The 18,786-nt window shown below is 39.9% G+C and overlaps 1 protein-coding gene and 1 pseudogene across 5 annotated transcripts in view; one reads left to right on the top strand and one right to left on the bottom strand.

Annotated features, from left to right (window-relative positions):
• ARID4B (AT-rich interaction domain 4B) overlaps positions 1-18,786 on the top strand; it is a 166,160-nt gene that overhangs the window by 6,609 nt on the left and 140,765 nt on the right. The window lies entirely within an intron of this gene.
• LOC128596240 (60S ribosomal protein L35a-like) lies at positions 9,005-9,661 on the bottom strand (annotated as a pseudogene).

The raw sequence follows: 18,786 nt of genomic DNA, 5'->3' as shown, positions 1-18,786 counted from the left end.
GCAGGTGGCCAGCAAGGAGTTGGACATTTAAAAAAGTCATGCACACACACACAAAGTCATGTGCTGTTTATGAAACACTTATTACATGCTAGTTTCTGTTCTAGCCATTTAGGATACATCAGTGAACAAAACTGGTAGAAATACTGGGCTTACATTTTAAGGTAAGAGGGCAAACAAATCAGAATAAACATAAATAAATAAATTTCTAGTTTTTTAGATGGCTAGAGGTATGGAAATAAGAAGAGAATAGAGCTGGTTAAGGGTGATAGAGAACGTGGGGGCTGGGGCAGGTTGCACTGTTAAGATTAGGCTTTATTGAGAAGACTTTGGAGCAAATAGTTATGAAAGGAGGAGTGATACAGTGTCATTATAAAGCAGCTGAGTTTCATAGATTTTTAAAAGGTCACTGAATGCTCCCTTAAAAACAGGCTGTATAAAAACAGGCTGTACGTGAGTTAGGACAGAAAGTAACCAGTTTGGAAGCTGTTTTGATAAAGGATTATGGCAAGATCATGGTGGCCCCAGTGAGTAAAGTGAGGAGTGGTCGGATGATAGATTCTGTTTTGAAGATAGGACCAATAGGAGCTCCTGACAGATTGAATATAGAGGGAGGAGAAAGGGTCAAAGAGGACACCAAGATATTTTGGCTGAATAACTGGAAAATGAGTTTAGGATGAAATCTAGTTTTAAATGTTTTTTTTTTAAGTTTTGATTTTTGGAAATAGCATTTATAGGTTTGGCGTCTGTTGCTCAGTGGTTAGGGCGCCAGCCCCATACACCGAGGCTGGCGGGTTCGACCCTGGCCTCGGCTGCTAAAAACGACAATGACAACTGCAACAAAAAAACAGCCAGGCCTTGTGGCAGGTGCCTGTAGTTCCAGCTACTTGGGAGGCTGAGGCAAGAGAATTGCTTAAGCCCAAGAGTTTGAGGTTGCTGTGAGCTGTGAGCTGTGACGCCACGGCACTCTACCAAGGGCGACATAATGAGACTCTGTCTCAAAAAAAAAAAAAAAAATAAGCATTTATACTTGTGAAAAATGCTCAGTGGCATATTACTCTGTGAAATGTGGCTCTATCAATATGCTATATTTTTTATGAATAGACAATCAGAACAAAAGTAGTGAATCTTGTAGGATATTTCTACATTCATGAAATGTATGTATTATTTTTCTGTATAATATGACCCATGAAAATCAATGGGAACCATAATCACATTCTTTTGATTTTAAACAATTGCAGGTTGTAGAAGGTAAGGATTTTGGTAAGGTGTATAATACAAATAGAATTACCTTAAAGTTTATATTCATTGCCTAAGTGCAAGGCATCACTTTTAGCTTGTAACTTAATGTGAATATAAAAGATAAAGGAAAATATTAAAGTATATCACTATTGCTTGCTTATTTTTCAGTTTGGTCTTTAAAGCTGATATCACTTTTCAGTTTGGTCTTCTTTAAAGCTGATATCAACATTGAATAAAATATAAGCTATAAATGGCCTTTATTCCCAGGATGATTGAAATATTTTCGTTTAATTAATTTGCATCAAAATAAGACAGTATATTTGTTACCTCTACTAATTAATATGGTTAACTTAAAAGAAAACTTTTGGTATAAAACTTTTAACCTATGTAGTATCTTAAGAGTATAGGAAATCCTAACATTCCACTTTTCCATGTAAAATAATGTGTTATTAGAAATCCGATAATTTTCTGAAATCACAGATAGCATTTGGGTTTGAGGTAGAAAAATTAAGTTTATGAAAACATATAAACAGTTTAACTAGAAAATAAAAAGCAGATCTGCTAAGGTTAGCATAGAGAGACTAAATTTCACGTTCATCTTACTGTACTAATGGTCATTATTTTAGGCTGGTGAATAGAAATAAGGGACATAGGAAAAGAGGCAAGAAGAGGAAAAGCTTTTTTTTGTTGTTTTTTTTCTTGAGACAGAGTCTCACTGTGTTGCCCTGGGTAGAGTGCCGTGCAGGAACCTCAAACTCTTGGGCTTAAGTGATTCTCTTGCCTCAGCCTCCCAAGTAGCTGGGACAACAGGCGCTTGCTATAAGAAAGGGGAAAAGTTTAAAACAATATTTAACTTACTGTGAGCATAGATTCCAGTATTTCTTAATTAACACTTGCTCCTACTTAACTCACACATTACAAATACAGTCTTCAGAGGGGAGAAACCATAACTTATATCAGATTCCTTTTTTTCTTCCTTTTTTTTATAAGTAGAGAAGGGTCTCATTATGTTGCCTAGACTGGTTTTGAATTCCTGGCCTCAAGGAGTCCTTTCTGGGCCTTCTTAATATTGGGATTATAGGCATGAACCAGTGCACCCCACCATTTCATCAGGTTCTTGATGGAACTAGCAGTGCAAATGTTAAGAAACATAGCTCTGTAGTAGTATTATCATCTGTTTCCTGGTCTGCTGCTATTCTGTTTAGTAGGAATAGTGGTGTATCCTACTCTCACATTAAAGAAACAGTTAACTGGCCCAGCGCAGGGGCTCATGCCTGTAATTCCGGCACTTGGGAGGCCAAGGTGGGTGGATTGCCTGAGCTCAGGAGTTTGACACCAATCTGAGCCAGAGCGAGGCCCTGTCTCTAAAAAAATTAACCAGGCATTGCGGTGGGTGCCTGTAGTCCCAGCTACTTGGGAGGTGGAGGCAAGAGAATAGCTTGTGCCCAAGAGTTGGAGGTTGCTGTGAGCTGTGACGTCATAGCAGTCTATCAAGAGCGACATAATGAGACTCTGTCTCAAAAAAACAAAACAAGACAGTTAACCAACCAGTCACTAATCAAACTCGGTAATTTTTTTATTTCCTTATTTTTTATTTTTATTGATTTATTAGTTACTTTTTGGTCGAGACAAAGTCCCATCCTCAGCAGAGTGCAATGGCATTCATAGCTCATTGCAACTTCAGACTCAGGCCGTGGGCATCCCCCTGCCTCAGCCTCTGGAAGTGCTGGGATTACAGGCACTTGCCGTGGCGCCTGACTGGATCTTTCCATTTTTTTTTTTTTTTTATTAAATCATAGCTGTGTACATAAGTATGATCATGGAGCACCATACACTTGGTTCATAGACCGTTTGACACCTTTTCATCACACTAGTTAACATAGCTTTCCTGGCATTTTCTTAGTTATTTTGCTAAGACCTTTACATTCCACGTTTACTAAGATTCACATATACCCTTTCTAGCCAAGGAGGCTGTTTCCACATTTTCCCCAAAGTCAATGTTTCTTAGGTCACACAACAACAGGCATTAAACAGTCATTGACAAATTCAAGTTCATCATGTAAAGAAATGAGTGTATGGCATCCAATAGCAATATTTTAAGTGTAGCATTTCTATCAAGGGAGGAATCATTTTCTCTATGAGAAATAACCTATTGTTCTTAGGAGTTGGTTAAGGATCTGTTGGTTGATTTTTTTTTTTTTTTTTTTATTGTTGGGGATTCATTGAGGGTACAATAAGCTAGGTTACACTGATTGCAATTGTTAGGTAAAGTCCCTCTTGCAATCATGTTTTGCCCCCATAAAGTGTGACACACACCAAGGCCCCACCCCCCTCCCTCCGTCCCTCTTTCTGCCTTTCCTCCCCCCCATAACCTTAATTGTCATTAATTGTCCTCATATCAAAATTGAGCACATAGGATTCATGCTTCTCCATTCTTGTGATGCTTGATCTTTCCATTGTTTTAGGAGTCTGGGTCTCTCTCTTACTTAGGCAAGTCATGAACTCCTGAGCTCAAGCAATTCTCCATCTTCAGCCTCCCACAGCGCTTGGATTAATTTTTTTTTTTTTTTGAGACAGAGTCTCACTATGTTGCTCCCTCAGTAGAGTTCTATGAAGTCACAGCTCACAGCAACCTCAAACTCTTGGGCTTAAGTGATTCTCTTGCCTCAGCTTCCCAAGTAGCTGGGACTACAGACACCTGTCACAACACCCAGCTGTTTTTTGGTTGTAGTTGTTAATGTTGTTTGGCAGGCTTGGGCTAGATTCAAACCTGGCAGTTCCAGTGTATATGGCTGGCGCCCTAGATGCTGAGCTACAGGTGCCAAGCCAAACTTTGTAATTTTTAAATTTAAATCTTTACACAGTCGGAAAAGTCTATTGTTTCTGAGATGTTAGATTTGCACAAACACATATAGGCAGGGTAAGTATCCCTTATCCAAAATGCTTGGGAACAGAAGCATTTCAGATTTTGGAATATTGGTGTTTATATGTTTACTAGTTACGCATCTCAAATCTGAAAATCTGCAGTGCTCCAGTGAGCATTTCCTTTGGGTGTCATGTTGGTATTCAAAAATTTTTGGATTTTGGAACATTTTGGATGTTTCAGTTTAGAGATACTCAATCTGAATTGCTTGAAGTGTCTACTTTTTTGAACTCCTAAGAAAAATTTGAACTTAGGTTTTGGTTCATGAAAACAATTTATAAAATTTAAAAGTTTACTCTGGAAATCTGGAGTTAAAGTTTCTTTTTTTTTGTTTGTTTGTTTGTTTTGCAGTTTTTGGCCGGGGCCGGGTTTAAACCAGCCACCTCCAATATATGGGGCCAGCCACAGGTGCTGCCCTGGAATTACAGTTTTTAGTATATTGGGTATTATTTGTAAAACTATTACAAAAGTTAATATATGCTTGCTCTTACCTTTTGCATAGTTATTTGCCCTAATGGGGTTATCTAAGACAAGGGTAATATCTAACTATGAATAAACAATGTACTCAGCTTTAGGATACAGTTAAAGATACGTATAAAATTTAACTTTACTCTGCCTGGCCTTTCCAGCTTAATATTAGTGTTGGTAGGATAGTGGTAGAAAGAACTACTTCTCTGGGTTGTGATTATTGACCTGTAAAGGAGAAAAATCTTACAGAAAAATATCAGCTTGGCACCTGTACCACAGTGGTTACAGCGCCAGCCACATGCACCGAGGCTGGTGGTTTGAGCCTGGCCTGGGTCAGCTAAAACAACAATGACAACTGTAACAACAACAAAAAATTAGCCAGGCATTGTGGCGGGCATCTGTAGTCCCAGCTACTTGGGAGGCTGAGGCAAGAGAATCTCTTACGCCCGAGAGTTTGAGGTTGCTGTGAGCTGTGACTTCATGGCACTCTACTGAGGACAACGTAGTGAGACTGTTTCAAAAAAAAGAAAAAAGAAAAGCTATCGCTTTATCAGTTAAAAGAATAATAGTTCTGCACATACATATAGCTTTATACTACTAAAATAAGTCAGATTACAGTATATCTTGGACAGGGGGACAGATACTTTATATACACTTTTCTCTTTCTTTTTTTCTTTTCTATTTTTTGAGACAGGATCTCACTCTGTTGTCTCAGCTATTGCTACCTCAAACCCCTGGGCTCAAGTGATTCTCATGGCCTCAGATTCCCGAGCGGCTAGGACTACAAGCATACACCAACACTCCTGGCTAATTTTCTATTTTTTTGTGGAGGTGGGGTCATGCTGTCACTAATCTCAAACTCCTGACCCCAAGCAATCTTCCCACCTAGACTTCCCCAGGAGTGCTAGGATTACAGATGTGAGCCAACATCCTTGGCCTGGATTTTTCTTACTTAAGGCAATATTTTCTTGTTTTAGGTATATTTTTTAGCAATGTGACTTAACTTGGTTTGTTAATAGTTGACAAACTTGATAATCTTTGTCTTCTAGGCCATAATTGCTTAGGAGAGCATAGTTATTGACAACAATTTAATAAATTTCATTGAAAAATCACACGACCTGGAGGTGCCTGTTGCTCAGTGAGTAGGGTGCCGTCCACATGCACCAGGGGGGTGGTGGGTCCGAACCCAGCCCCAGTCTGCTAAAAACAAAAAAAACAACAACAACAAAAAAGAAAAATCACACGTCCATTTTTCTTTTTTTGCCCACATTAAAGTACAGTGGTATCATCATATCTCACTGGATCCTCCAACTTCTGGGCTCAAGCGATCCTCTTACCTCAGCTTTCTAAGTAGCTGAGACTACAGATGTGAGCTACAATGCCCAGCTAAGTTTTCTATTTTTTAATAGATAAAGGATTTTGCTGTGTTGCCAGGTTGGTCTTGAACTCCTGTTCTCAAAAAGATTCTTCTGCCTGTTCCTCCCAGAGTGCTAGGATTACAGGTGTAAGCCATTGTTTTGGGCCCACACTTTTTTTTTTCTATGTTGCCCTCAGTAGAGTGCCATGGCATCTGATTCTTAGACTGCTTACAGCAACCTCAAACTCTTGGGCTTAAGCAATTCTCTTGCCTCAGTCTCCCGAGTAGCTGTGACACAGTGCCCGCCACAACATCCAGCTATTTTTTGGTTACAGTTGTTGTTTAGCAGGCTTGGGCCAGGCTTGAACCCACCAGCCTCGGTGTATGTGGCTGGCGCCCTACTCACTGAGCTACAGGCACCGAGCCACATACTTTTTAAAAAATATCATTCACAGGCTCTGCACCTGTGGCTCCAGTGGCTAAGGTTCGAATCCAGCCCAGGCCCGCCAAACAATGACAGCTGCAACCAAAAAATAGCCGGGCTCTGTGGCAGGCACCTGTAGTCCCAGATACTTGGGAGGCTGAGGCAGGAGACTCGCTTGAGCCCAGGAGTTGGAGGTTGCTGTGAGCTGTGATGCTACAGCACTCTACCCAGGGCGACAGCTTGAGGCTCTATCTCAAAAAAAAAAAAAAATCATTTACAGGGTGGGCAAGCTGATGAGTGCCTGTAATTCCAGCTACTCAGGAGGCTGAGACAGTAGTATTGCTTGAGTACAGGAGTTCGAGGCCACAGTACATTATGATCACACCTATGATGAGATAAACTGCACTCCAGCCTAAGCAATAAAGTGAGACTCCCATTCTATAAAAAAACCAGAAATATCATTCATTTTAATAGCAGAAATGAAAATTATAAACTTAAAACATTCGAGAAAATAGCATTTAAAGAAAAGATTTGCTTTAGGTTGATAGTAAAAATATATACTTTATGTTATATATAATTAATGTATGTGATGAATTTATTTAAATATAAAGAATCAGATTTTTCTATTGCTCTCATTTCTAACCTTTAATTTCCTGGTTCTTACTGATGCAGAAACTTCTCATAGTGAACATAATAACTTGTCCTCTCTCCTAATTTACTGCATGAATGTGACGGTAAAAATTGTCTTTGTTTAGCTAAAGTGTCCAATAAACATTGTAGCTTAGAGATTAAGAGCATATGTCTTGGAGAGAGAGAGTTCCCTGTTCCAATCTGGTCTCTGTCCTTTTGGCTGTTGTGGTACGAGTAAAATTATTTATTTTTGAAATGAACATAAATATCAGTTTCATGTTTTATAAAATAGAAATAATAGCATCTATCTTATAAGGTGGTATAAGTTAGACTAAATGAAATAACATATTGAAAGTGCTATACACCGTGCTTGGCATTGTTCTGAGCAATCAGTACGTGTAGTGTATTGTTGGCAGATGGCTGTCACTTGTGTTGTAAGGTGATGTTTAATTTGATCCCAAGCACCTGTCAATCAAAGGTGCTTGGGATCAAATTCAACCAACTCCTCTTTACCAAGTTTTAGGCAGCTTTCTTAAATTTCCAAGAAGGCTGGTGTCCTCATTTAAATTGAGGAATGGTTGTTGTATTTACCTCTTGGGCTTGTTCGGGGTGACTAAATGTGACAACAGGGTTATTACATGGTAAGTTTCTAATAAAGTATAGCTATTATAATTAGTTCTATGGAAAGAATGTGCAAGTTGATGCGAATTTAACTAGGCTTTTAGGGTGATACAGTGACTCCACTCTTTTTTTGGTAGTTTATTGCAGTTTTGTGATTAAGATTACAATCTGTTATCTTTTTTTTTTTTAATCCTTTAAAACAAGGTTTAATGGAAGGTGAAAACCAGATTTCATTATTCTAAGAACTTCTTGCTCTCAATTCTCACCTTTATTTTCTCAGTATTTATTGATGCAGAAACTTTTCTTAGTGAATATAATACTTGTCCTCTCTCCTAATTTGCTGCTGTCTTATCCAGAAGGAATTCTTTTAAGGGAAAAGTAAATTTAACTTCCAAGCCTAGGGTTTTTGCTGGATTAGGTGAACCACTGGAGAAACTTATTTTCTGTGTAAGCATCTGCCTCAAGCCTTACTTATGTAGGGCAATTTTTTTTTTCATCTCTTGATCAGATTGCTATTCTGATGTGGCACTTAGTCACCTAAAGCTGGTCTAGCATGGTGAGCCTCTGGGGGTGGGGCAAATACCTGCTGGAGCCTTGCCAATCCTGGAGTCTCTACTTCAGAGAGGAGTGAAAGGGAAGTGAAACAGGTCTGAAGACAAAGGATCACTATTGCTATTACAGTTTAAGTGAGGCAGCTTGACTACGCTTATTTGTAACTTTAAAAAATATTTAGCTTTTCACATTTACTATTTTTCTTGATAAAGATATCAAAGGACCCATTTCTGTTTTGTTTTGTTTTGTTGGGGGTGGGAGCAGAGTCTCTTTCTGTTGCCCTGGCCAGAGTGCAGTGGCGTCATCCTAGCTCATTTTGACCTCAAACTTTTGCGCTCAAACAATCCTCTTACTTTAGCCTTCTGCGTACCTGGGACTACAGATGCACTCCAGGCTAATTTTTTCTAAAGATGGAGTCTCACCCTTGCTCAGGGTGGTCTGAACTTTTGACCTTGAGCTGTCCTCTGATCCTCCTGCCTTGGCCTCCCAGAGTGCTGACATTATACGCATGAGCCAAGGCACCCAGCCCTATTTCTGTTGTTGTTTTTTTTTTTTAATCTGAATATTCTTAGTGAAAATTGCTCAGTGTTGTTTTTCTTAAGTCAAACCCGAGGGCTTTTGCCATTTAGTAAGTCAGAACTTTTGCTTTGGTCTGTCTGGTAGGAATATTTTTTAAAGTAGTTCTACTACTACCACAATCTACTACTACCAAACCCAGTTTTTGGCTGGGTAAGGTAATCCACACCTGTATTCCCTACACTTTCAGAGTCTGAATCAGGAGGATAGCTAAAGCTCAGGAGTGTCTTTTTTTTTTTTTACAACAGCACAAATCCACTTTTATTTACTTTTCATCACTTTAAATCCTTGAGGGGTACAGCATCACACGGATTCTGTGTCCAATGGCCTTAGCAGGAAGGTTGCTTCGGAATTTGGCACAAACCATGCCACTGTTACGTTGGGCTCGAGTTATCTTTCCCCAGATTACTCTGGTTTGGTTTGCCACCAGGATTTACTCTGTTGTTATTTGCTTTGTATACATAAGCACATCTCTTGCCCAGATAAAATTAGGCATCTCAGGCATAAACACCTTCAATTTTAAGAAGAGCTGTGTGCTCTCTTTGGTTCCAGAGACCTCTCTTATAGCCAGCAAAAATGGCCTTGGACCATAGCCTTCCAGACATATTTGCCTTTTAGAAGTCCTGTTCCCAGCAGACTGGTAACTGCAGGCGAACAAAGTGCCTCTACTTCACTCCGCTCAGGCCCACTCTGATTACCGGTGTACCAGTTCTGGGGAGTCAGAGGACCAACACCATCCGTCCCAAGTCTCCTGCATCCTGTCCTCTCTTTTCCTGCAGCCCACGGAAATCACCGGCTGGCAGATATTCCAAGGCACTCGGGTGCCTCGTCAAGGTACTTGGATGAGCCCACCCCAGTTATTTGCTCCCAAAGTTCTGCAGCAGGTGCTTCACTCACCTCCACAGGCCGAGTGTTTTTTTTTTTTTTTTTTGAGGCAGAGTCTCAAGCTGCTCTGGGTAGAGTGCTGTGACGTCATAGCTCACAGCAACCTCCAACTCTAGGCTCAAGTGATTCTCTTGCCTCAGTTTTCTATTTTTAGTAGAGACCAGGGTCTTGCTTTTTGCTCAGGTGGTCTTGAACCCATGAGCTCAAGCAATCCACTCACCTCAGCCTCCCAGAGTGCTAGGATTACTGGCATGAGCACCTGGCCAGCTCAGGAGTTTTTGAGGTTAGCCTCCGTAACAGAGCAATACCCCATTTCTACCAAAAAAAAAAAAAAATTGTGGGAGTTGTGATGTGTTCCTATAGTCCCTAGCTACTCAAGAAGCTGAGCAGTGTACTTCAGCCTGGGCAATATAGCATGAACTCATCTTTAGTGTTTGTGCTTTCCCCTGTAATTTAAAAAAAAAAGAAGGAAAAAAAGCATTTATTATGAAAGCAATAAAAGTCTGTAATAAAAATTAAAAATTACAGAATAATACACAATAGTAGAAGTCTTACTTTCTCTTGGCAACTCGATTGAACAGTTTGGGTGTATTCTTCTATACCTTTTCATTGTATATATAAACTTACATTTGTAACTATTTATTTTATGTTTGGTTTTATAAAAATGGGTTCATATTACAGATATAATTCATTTTTTAAAATTTCAGATTAATGTAAGGGTAAATTAGGTCACAGTGTTTACGTTTGTTGTGTAGAGTCTCTGTTGTAGTTGTGTCCTGTACCCAGGTGTGCCATATACCCTTATGTTGAGCATGATTTTTACGTTTTCTTTTATATCCATACATCTAGGTCTGTGTCATTCATTTTGATGGCTTTAATGAGATTTTATTTGCATTTAATGTGTTAATTTTCTCTATGACCAAATGATGTATATAGGGCACCACTGTGTTTCTTTTAGTTTTGGTAGATAACGTAGAAGCCTTGCATAATAGAGTATTTAGCATTCAGTAGGTATTCAGTGTGTATTGATAGTTTATTTGGGTGTCTAGTACTGTTAGGTGCCAAGTAGTCCCATTACCTGCAGCATGTACAGAACTTCTCACAGTGTTGTAAATTATTGCAGCTACTGACTTTCATACTAATGAAATCTAATTGCATAAGATTGCTACTAAAAGATAAGCTAAGTGGATTAGTAAAGGAGCATCCCTGTGCTATCTGGCTAGTTCTAAAGACACTTATGTTCTTCTTTAGAATCCCTGCTAATAGTCATTATTAGAAAGGTTAATTTTGCATCAGACCATTGTAAACAGTGACCCTAGCAGATGCTCAGGGTCAAAATATATGGCTTATAAAGGATTTTTTAACATTAAAGTTACATAACGTTTTTATATGGCACATCTTTTTTTTTTTTTTTTTTTTGGGAGACAGAGCCTCAAGCTGTCACCCTAGGTAGAGTTCTGTGGCATCATAGTTCATAGCAACCTCCAACTCCTGGGCTCAAGCAATTCTTCTGCCTCTGCCTCCCAAGTAGCTGGGACTACAGGCCTGGCTATTTTTTTTTTTTTTTTGTGGTTTTTGGCCAGGGCTGGGTTTGAACCCGCCACCTCCGGCATATGGGACCAGCGCCCTACCCCTTTGAGCCACAGGCGCCGCTACACCTGGCTTTTTTTGTTGTCGTTGTTGCAGCCATCGTTGTTTGGCAGGCCCAGTCTGGATTCAAACCCACCAGTTCAGGTCTATGTGGCTGGCACCTTAGCCACTTGAGCCACAGGCGCCGAGCCGGCACATCATACTTTTAAAGTTTTATAATCATTAGCTGTTTTTAATAACATCCCTTTGAGGCAGGTCAGCAGCATTTTTCCTTTTTTATGGTTGAAGAAACAGATGTAAAGATGTTGAGTGATTTGCCCACAGGCACACATTCAACTGATGTTAAAGCCTGCTCTCTTGTTGGTAAACTGAATCCTGCTGCCTCTCCACTAGTCATTCTAAATGAGTAATAAAGTTGTTTTTGTGACCTTTTGATGGCTTTATTGAATAGTAAGTGTAGTTTTTTGCCTACTTTCTGTATTGAAAGAAAACAGTTTTAAAGCTAGAATTTACTTCCATCATGGTATTGAACACTTTTTTAAAGTAGCAGATATTTATTCAATGCCTGTTACATGTTTCATATTGTACTGGGAGCTTTCCATAAGATATCTTGCTTATAAGCCACAAAAAGTCTGCAAGAAAATGTTATCTTTTTAAATTTTTTTCCAGATAAGGAGGTTGAGGCTTAAAGAGGTTAACTTGTTCAAGGATACACAGCTAGTAAGTGGCTTAGCCAGATGTGAAATCAGCTAGGCTAGCTTAAGAATCTCAAGGGTTGTGGGCACCTGTAGTCCCAGCTACTTGGGAGGCTGAGGCAAGAGAATCGCTTAAGCCCAGGAGTTTGAGGTTGCTGTGAGCTGTGATGCTACAGCACTCTACCGAGGGCGACATAGTGAGACTTTGTCTCAAAACAAAAAAAAAAATTTCAAGGGTTGGCCATTATATTATCTACCTCCCTAAAGGTAGTTTGGCATCTCTAGTAGAGATGGGGATGTCAGAACAGGGAGGTAATTTAGAAAGAAAATACATGGTATATGGTGAGTTGGTGGTACTATGTATTGAGTCCAAAGTGATTGCTAGATAGCCAAAGGGAAATTTGCAGTAAACAGTTGAAAAATGACTGGCGGCCAGGCACAGTGGCTCACACCTGTATCCTAGTACCCTGGGAGCTGAGGCAAGAGGACTGCCCAAGGTCAGGAATTCAAGACCAGCCTCAGCAAAGTAAGGTTCCATTTCTACTAAAAATAGAAAAAAATAGCTAGCTATAGTGGTATGTACTGGTAGTCCCAGCTACTCAGGAGATTGAGGCAGGAGGATTGCTTGAGCCTAGTAGTTTGAGATTGCTGTGAGCTAGGCTGAGGCCAGGGCCCTTTAGCCTGAGGCCAGGGCCCTTTAGGGTTACAGAGTGAGACTCTGTTAAAAAAAAAAAAAAGAAAGAAAGAATGGAAGTTGTTAAAAAGATTTGAACTGATTTACTAGATCTGAGCATACAGTTGAAGATATGCATATGGATGGATATTTGGAAAGTATCTATGTACACATGTAGGGGACCTCCAAATCTGGGGAATACTGATTTAGGGAGAAGGAGAAAGTAGAGTTGGAGAGGTTGGGAGTTAGGCAGAAGATAATATTAGAAGCAAAATGGCCAGAGATGTCCTGCCAGAGAAGAGAGGTTTTGAGGAGAATGGGATCTTGAGAAAAGACCAAAGTCTGTGCAAATCTGCAAATAATTGGAGAGGACAAAATCCAAATTTCATGGAGCTCTACGGAGTGATTTTGGAAAACATAAGTATTGAATTTTGAGAAATCAAATTGTAGCTAGGGAAGAGCTGGCTTAAGAAAAAACAAGGGGGCTGGTTGTGGTGGCTCATGTCTGTAATTCTAGCCCTCTGAGGGGCTGACACAAGTGGATTGCTTGAGCTCAGGAGATTGAGACCAGCCTGAGCAAGATCGAGACCCTGTCTCTACTAAAAATAGAAAAACCAGCTGGGCATTAGTAGCAGGTGCCTGTAGTCCCAGCTACTGGGGAAGCTGAGGCAAGAGGATTGCTCAGCCCCAAGAGTTTGAGGTTGCTCTAGGCTATGAAGCCATGGTACTCTACCTAAGGCACAGAGTGAGACTGTCTCAAAAAAGAAAAAGAAAAAAGTAGTTTGAGACCAGTCTAATCAAGAGCGAGACCCCATCTCTATTAAAAATAGAAAAACTGAGGCAAGAGGATCATTTGAGCCCAAGAGTTTGAGGTTGTTGTGAGCTCTGATGATGCCACAGTATTCTACCCAGAGTGACAGCAGAGTAAAACTCTGTCTCAAAAAGAAAAAAAAAAAAAAAAAGAATGGGAAAACTTGGGGGGGAAAATAAGGAATGTGGTGTGGGTAGCTCAAAGGAAGAAGCTAATTGAAGAGGAACAATGCCTAAGAGAAGATCCCCCAAATTAGAAAGAGTGGATATGAGGGTACCTATTAAACATTCTTACATAAATTTACCATGTTCTCTTAAAAATGAGAAGAGATTGGGCGGCGCCTGTGGCTCAGCGGGTAGGGCACCGGTCCCATATGCCGGAGGTGGCGGGTTCAAACCCAGCCCCGGCCAAATTAAAAAAAAAAAAAAAAAAAGAGAAGAGATTATATTAAAATGAACTTTTGGGAGAATGTTTGCTAACTTGAAAATTATTTTTGTGTTGGGCACAGTGGCATGTGCCTATAGTTTCAGCTGCTGGGGTAGTTGAGGCAGGAGGATCGCTTGAGCCCAGTTTGTAGTGCATCCTAATTATGCCTGTGAATACCCACTGCATCAGGGTTGGCAACATACTGAGACTTTGTCTCTTAAAAAAAAAGAAAGGAAAGAAAAGAAAATTAGTATTGTAAGTTAAAATGTTAGAGGAAACTAGTATAATGCTTTGAAGACAATATTCTAAAGTAAGAGAAAAACAGGTGCCCAATGCAGTGGCGTGCGCCTGTAGTCCCAGCTACTTGGGAGGCTGAGACAGGAGGATGGCTTGAGTCCAGGAGGTCTGGGCTGTAGTGTGCTATGCTGATTAGGTATCCTCACTAAGTTTGGCATCACTATGGTGACCTCCCAGGAGTGGGGGGGCCACCATCTTGCCTAAGGAGGGGTGAACTGGCCCAGGTTGGAAATGGAACAGGTCAAAACTCCTGTGCTGATCAGTAGTGGCGTTGCACCCGTGAATAGCCACTACACTCCAGCCTGGGCAACATAGCGAGACCCCATCTCTAAAAATAAATTAAAAAAAAAAAAAAACAAGTAGGAGAAAAACGAATTCTTGGGTTATATTGCCTTTTCAATGGAAACACTGGCCCGTAGAGGAAGAGACTTTCCAAGTTCATTTGCCCATGTGGATTCAAGACCCTAAGTATTCTGCTGGTTAACCACACAGAAGATTATATGGACTATAAAAAAAATATTAACAATCTGGGTAGCTTCCTTTAAATTGTAAATTTACTTTATTTGACACATTTTCTATTTACTTGTTTTGGTTCTATTATTTCATTCCCCCTTTAATTATTTTTCTCAAATTTATATGTGCAATTTTTTTTCTCTTTTTTTTCCTCCTAGTTGGAAGAATTTCAACTTCAATCTTTCTGCATTGGTGGAGGTTATGGGGGGGGTACAATTAATGTATACGATAGTTGCAAAAATATTTTATTTAAGGGATCATAGAGTCTGAAAATCATGTATTCACATTTGGAGTGTTAAGAAAGATGCTTTGGACTCAGCGCCCATAGCACAGTGGTTATGGCACCAGCCACATACACTGAGGCTGGCGGATTCGAATCCAGCCAGAGCCAGCTAAACAACAATGACAACTGCAGCAAAAAAGTAGCCAAGCATTGTGGCGGGGGCCTGTAGTCCCAGCTACTTGAGAGGCTAAGGCAAGAGAATCACTTAAGCCCAAGAGTTTGAGGTTGCTTTGAGCTGTGACGTGACGTCACTCTACTGAGGGCAACATAGTGAGATTCCATCTCAAAAACAAAACAAAACAAAAAAAAGATAGATGCCTTGACATGAATGTAAGTCTGTGATAATAAAGGTTAAATAATCCTCATGTACCTTGGTAATTAGCATAATTCTAATTTTTAGAAAAGATGTAATTTCTGAATTCATCTTTTATTGCTTTGGTTAACATCACATTTATCTCATTGTCAGACTGGCATCAATTTTGTCTTGTTTTTAAATAGTATTAAAATATTTATTAAACCAGCCTCTGCCCTGGTCATATTCCTTATGCTATCATCATCATCATCATTTTTGTTATTTAAGGATGATAATTTTGCTGCTACTTTGATGCTTAATATGTGTCAGTCTTTTCTTAAATTTTAATGTTTAATCCTCAAAAAAATCCTGAGAGGTATTTATGAATATTCTTATCTTACAGATGAAAAAATGAAGGCTGAGAGAGATTATGTAGTTTACGTCATTTAAACCTTAACTGTTCCAAACCAGAACTCTTATTAATGCTAATGCTGTTCTACCTCTTTTTTTTTTTTTTTTTTTTTTGAGACAGAGTCTAACTATGTCACCCTCAATAGAGTGCTGTGGCATCACAACTCACAGCAACCTCAAACTCTTGGGCTTAAGCGATTCTCTTGCCTCAGCCTCCTGAGTAGCTGGGACTATAGGCGCCCACTTCAACATCCAGCTGTTTTTGTTGTAGCTGTCGTTGTTTAGCAGGCCTGGGCTGGGTTCGAACCTGCCGGCTCTGGTGTATGTGGCTGGAGCCCTAATCATTGAGCTATGGGCGCTGAGCCTCTTCTACCTCTTATTTAATTTATATCTTTACTTGGCTATCTAATTTCCTTAGTCCACGGATGGTGTAGAACTATCAAATACTGTGAGAGCTCCCCCAGCTACTGGGAATGGGAGGCTTGAGGCCAGCCTGGATAGCATAGCAAGACCCTGTCTCAATAAAACAACAACAAATACTTTGTGTGTATTATATCAAGAGGGAAGAGTTTTGAGAACATAGTTGAGAGTTGGATAGACTGGGACACCGAAGGAAAAAGAGACACTTTAAAAACTAAGACACATGTATTGTTTAGCATTAATGTTCAATTTTCAAACCTAGACCTTGAGTTGGTCTATCAACCTTTTAATAGGTTCCTTATCTTTGTTTAAGAGGGCAAGGGAAGTAGATCTAGAAAGTTTCATTAAATTTTCAGAAAGTTTTTGGGAAAGTATAAACTTATTGAAAACTTCATTCTCCCTTGGTGCTGGGCAAATAAATTGCTGTTATATTTTTAAGGAATATTATGTTTCAAATTCAGAATTATTTAAAATCTTTTAGAGGTGAAGACCTGGTGTTGAATAGGACTGAGGCTTTTATAAGCATATCATTGCTAAATTTTACTGTGTACTATTTACGTTCTTTACACAACTATTTGGTAAGTTATTTTTTGGGGGGGCGGGGAGAGAGAGTCTCACTTTGTCACCCTTGGTGGAGTGCCATGGCTTCAGATCTCACAACAACCTCAAATGCTTGGGCTGTAGCGATTCTCTTATCTCACCCTCCCAAGTAGCTGGGACTACAGGTGCCTGCCACAACGCCCTGCTATTTTTTAGAGACTGGGTCTTACACCAACTCAGGCTGGTCTCAAATTTTTGAGTTCAGGCAATCCACGCACCTCGGCCTCACCAAGTGCTAGGATTACAGGCATGAGCCACAGTGCCCAGCCCTAAAAGATTATTTTTTGCAGAATGGTGGCAGAATTGGACTCTGTATTTGTTTCTTACTGATGCTGTAACAAATTGCCACAAATTTAGTGACTCAGAATAACACAGATTTATTATTTTATAATTCTGTAAGTCAGAAGCACAGGTATGTCTTACTGGGCTGCATTCCTCCTAGAGGCTCGAGGGGAAAATTGGTTTCCCTGCTTTTTCCAGCTTCTAGGGACTGTATGGTTCTTTTACTCCTGGTCTCCTTTGTCTCAAAGCTAGCCACTTAGTGTCTCCAAATCTCTTACCTCTGTCGCCTTCCTTTTCCACTTATAAGGGCGCTTGTGTTAACAGCAGGCTCACCCAGATAGTCCAGGATAATCCCCCCCATTTTAAGGTCAACTGAATAGCAAACTTAATTCCATCTACAACTTTAAATTCCCCCTTGCTAGGTAACATAACATTTCATGTATTCTGGAGGTTAGAAAGTGGACATTTTGGGGACAGGAGGTATTCTGCTTGCCACAGGCTCCTTAGTTTAGCAAAATGATTTAGCCTTTTAGGCCTGTCTGTGAAATGAGATTAATATTTACTGTTTACCACCAAAAAAAATTTATGAGGATAGAAATTATATGCCAATGCAGATAAGCCATGCAAAGAATACACAATTAATTGATGCCTTCTGGTTGATCTTCTAGGTAGATGTGTGGGGGATGGGTGGTCTCCAAGGTAACCAGTAGGTATGGTAAACTCCAGGCTAAATACCTGACTCTTCTGAAGGCAAGGTTTTTCTTTTCCCCAGAACTTCCCAGTTCTATACAAGTGGACTATTTATTCATGATAAGATTTTAACCTCACACAGCCCTGAAGATATACAGCTAATTAGATATTTGTCTTTTTAAATTTGTTTTTTTATTTCAAGTTAATATGAGGGTACAAATTTTTAGGTTACATTGTTCTCACTTCTAGGGTAAAGTTCCATCTGTAAAAGAGCCCCTCACCCGGGGGGGGGGGGCGTGTTAGACACCCTCACAGTGTGCACATCAGGTGAGATCCTGCCTCATGGCCTCCCTCCTTCTGCTAGTCATCCTCCCCCTTCCCGCCTCCCTCTACCCCTGTACTAAACTATACTTGTGTTTTATTGTTCTTATGAACATGTGTAATTGTTTATATATTGATTTCATATTAATATGGAATACATTGGATATTTATTTTTCCATTCTTGTGATACTTTACTAAGAAAAATATATTTCAGCTCCATCTAAATGTAAAAGATGTAAAGGCTCCATCTTTTTTAATGGCTGAATAGTATTCCATGCTATACGTGTACCACCCTTTGTTGATCCATTCATGGAGAAGGCAGGTTTTTCATTTAGAATTTAGCCTTTCCAGACCTGTATGTGTTGAGGATGGTGATGATAAAATAGATGAGTGCTGCTTAACTCCATAGTTTGTTTATGACTTGAATCTGTCTTACTTTAAAAGCTACAACTCACTTTTTAAGCAGGTGGTAGCTTTTCTATTTACTATGATTTCCCAGAGGATTACTGTAGAAAATAATGGAGGGGGACCTTGAGTGATTGCATTTTTTTCTTTTAAAGAGACAAGGTCTCGGGCGGCGCCTGTGGTTCAGAGGAGTAGGCGCCAGCCCCATATGCCGGAGGTGGTGGGTTCAAACCCAGCCCAGGCCAAAAACTACAAAAAAAAAAAAAAGAGAGAGACAAGGTCTCACTCTATCACCCAGGTTGGAGTGCAGTGGTGCGTTCCTTGTTCACTGAAGCCTTGAACTCCTGGGGGTCTCTTTCTGTTGGTGGCTTGCTTCTCTAAGCATTTGGACTCAATGGCCAC

This window comes from Nycticebus coucang, chromosome 10 (assembly GCF_027406575.1).
Source record: "Nycticebus coucang isolate mNycCou1 chromosome 10, mNycCou1.pri, whole genome shotgun sequence".
NCBI classification, from domain to species: Eukaryota; Metazoa; Chordata; class Mammalia; order Primates; family Lorisidae; genus Nycticebus; species Nycticebus coucang.
Note: the sequence above shows the minus strand (reverse complement) of the source record. Positions and strands in the feature narration are given on the sequence as shown.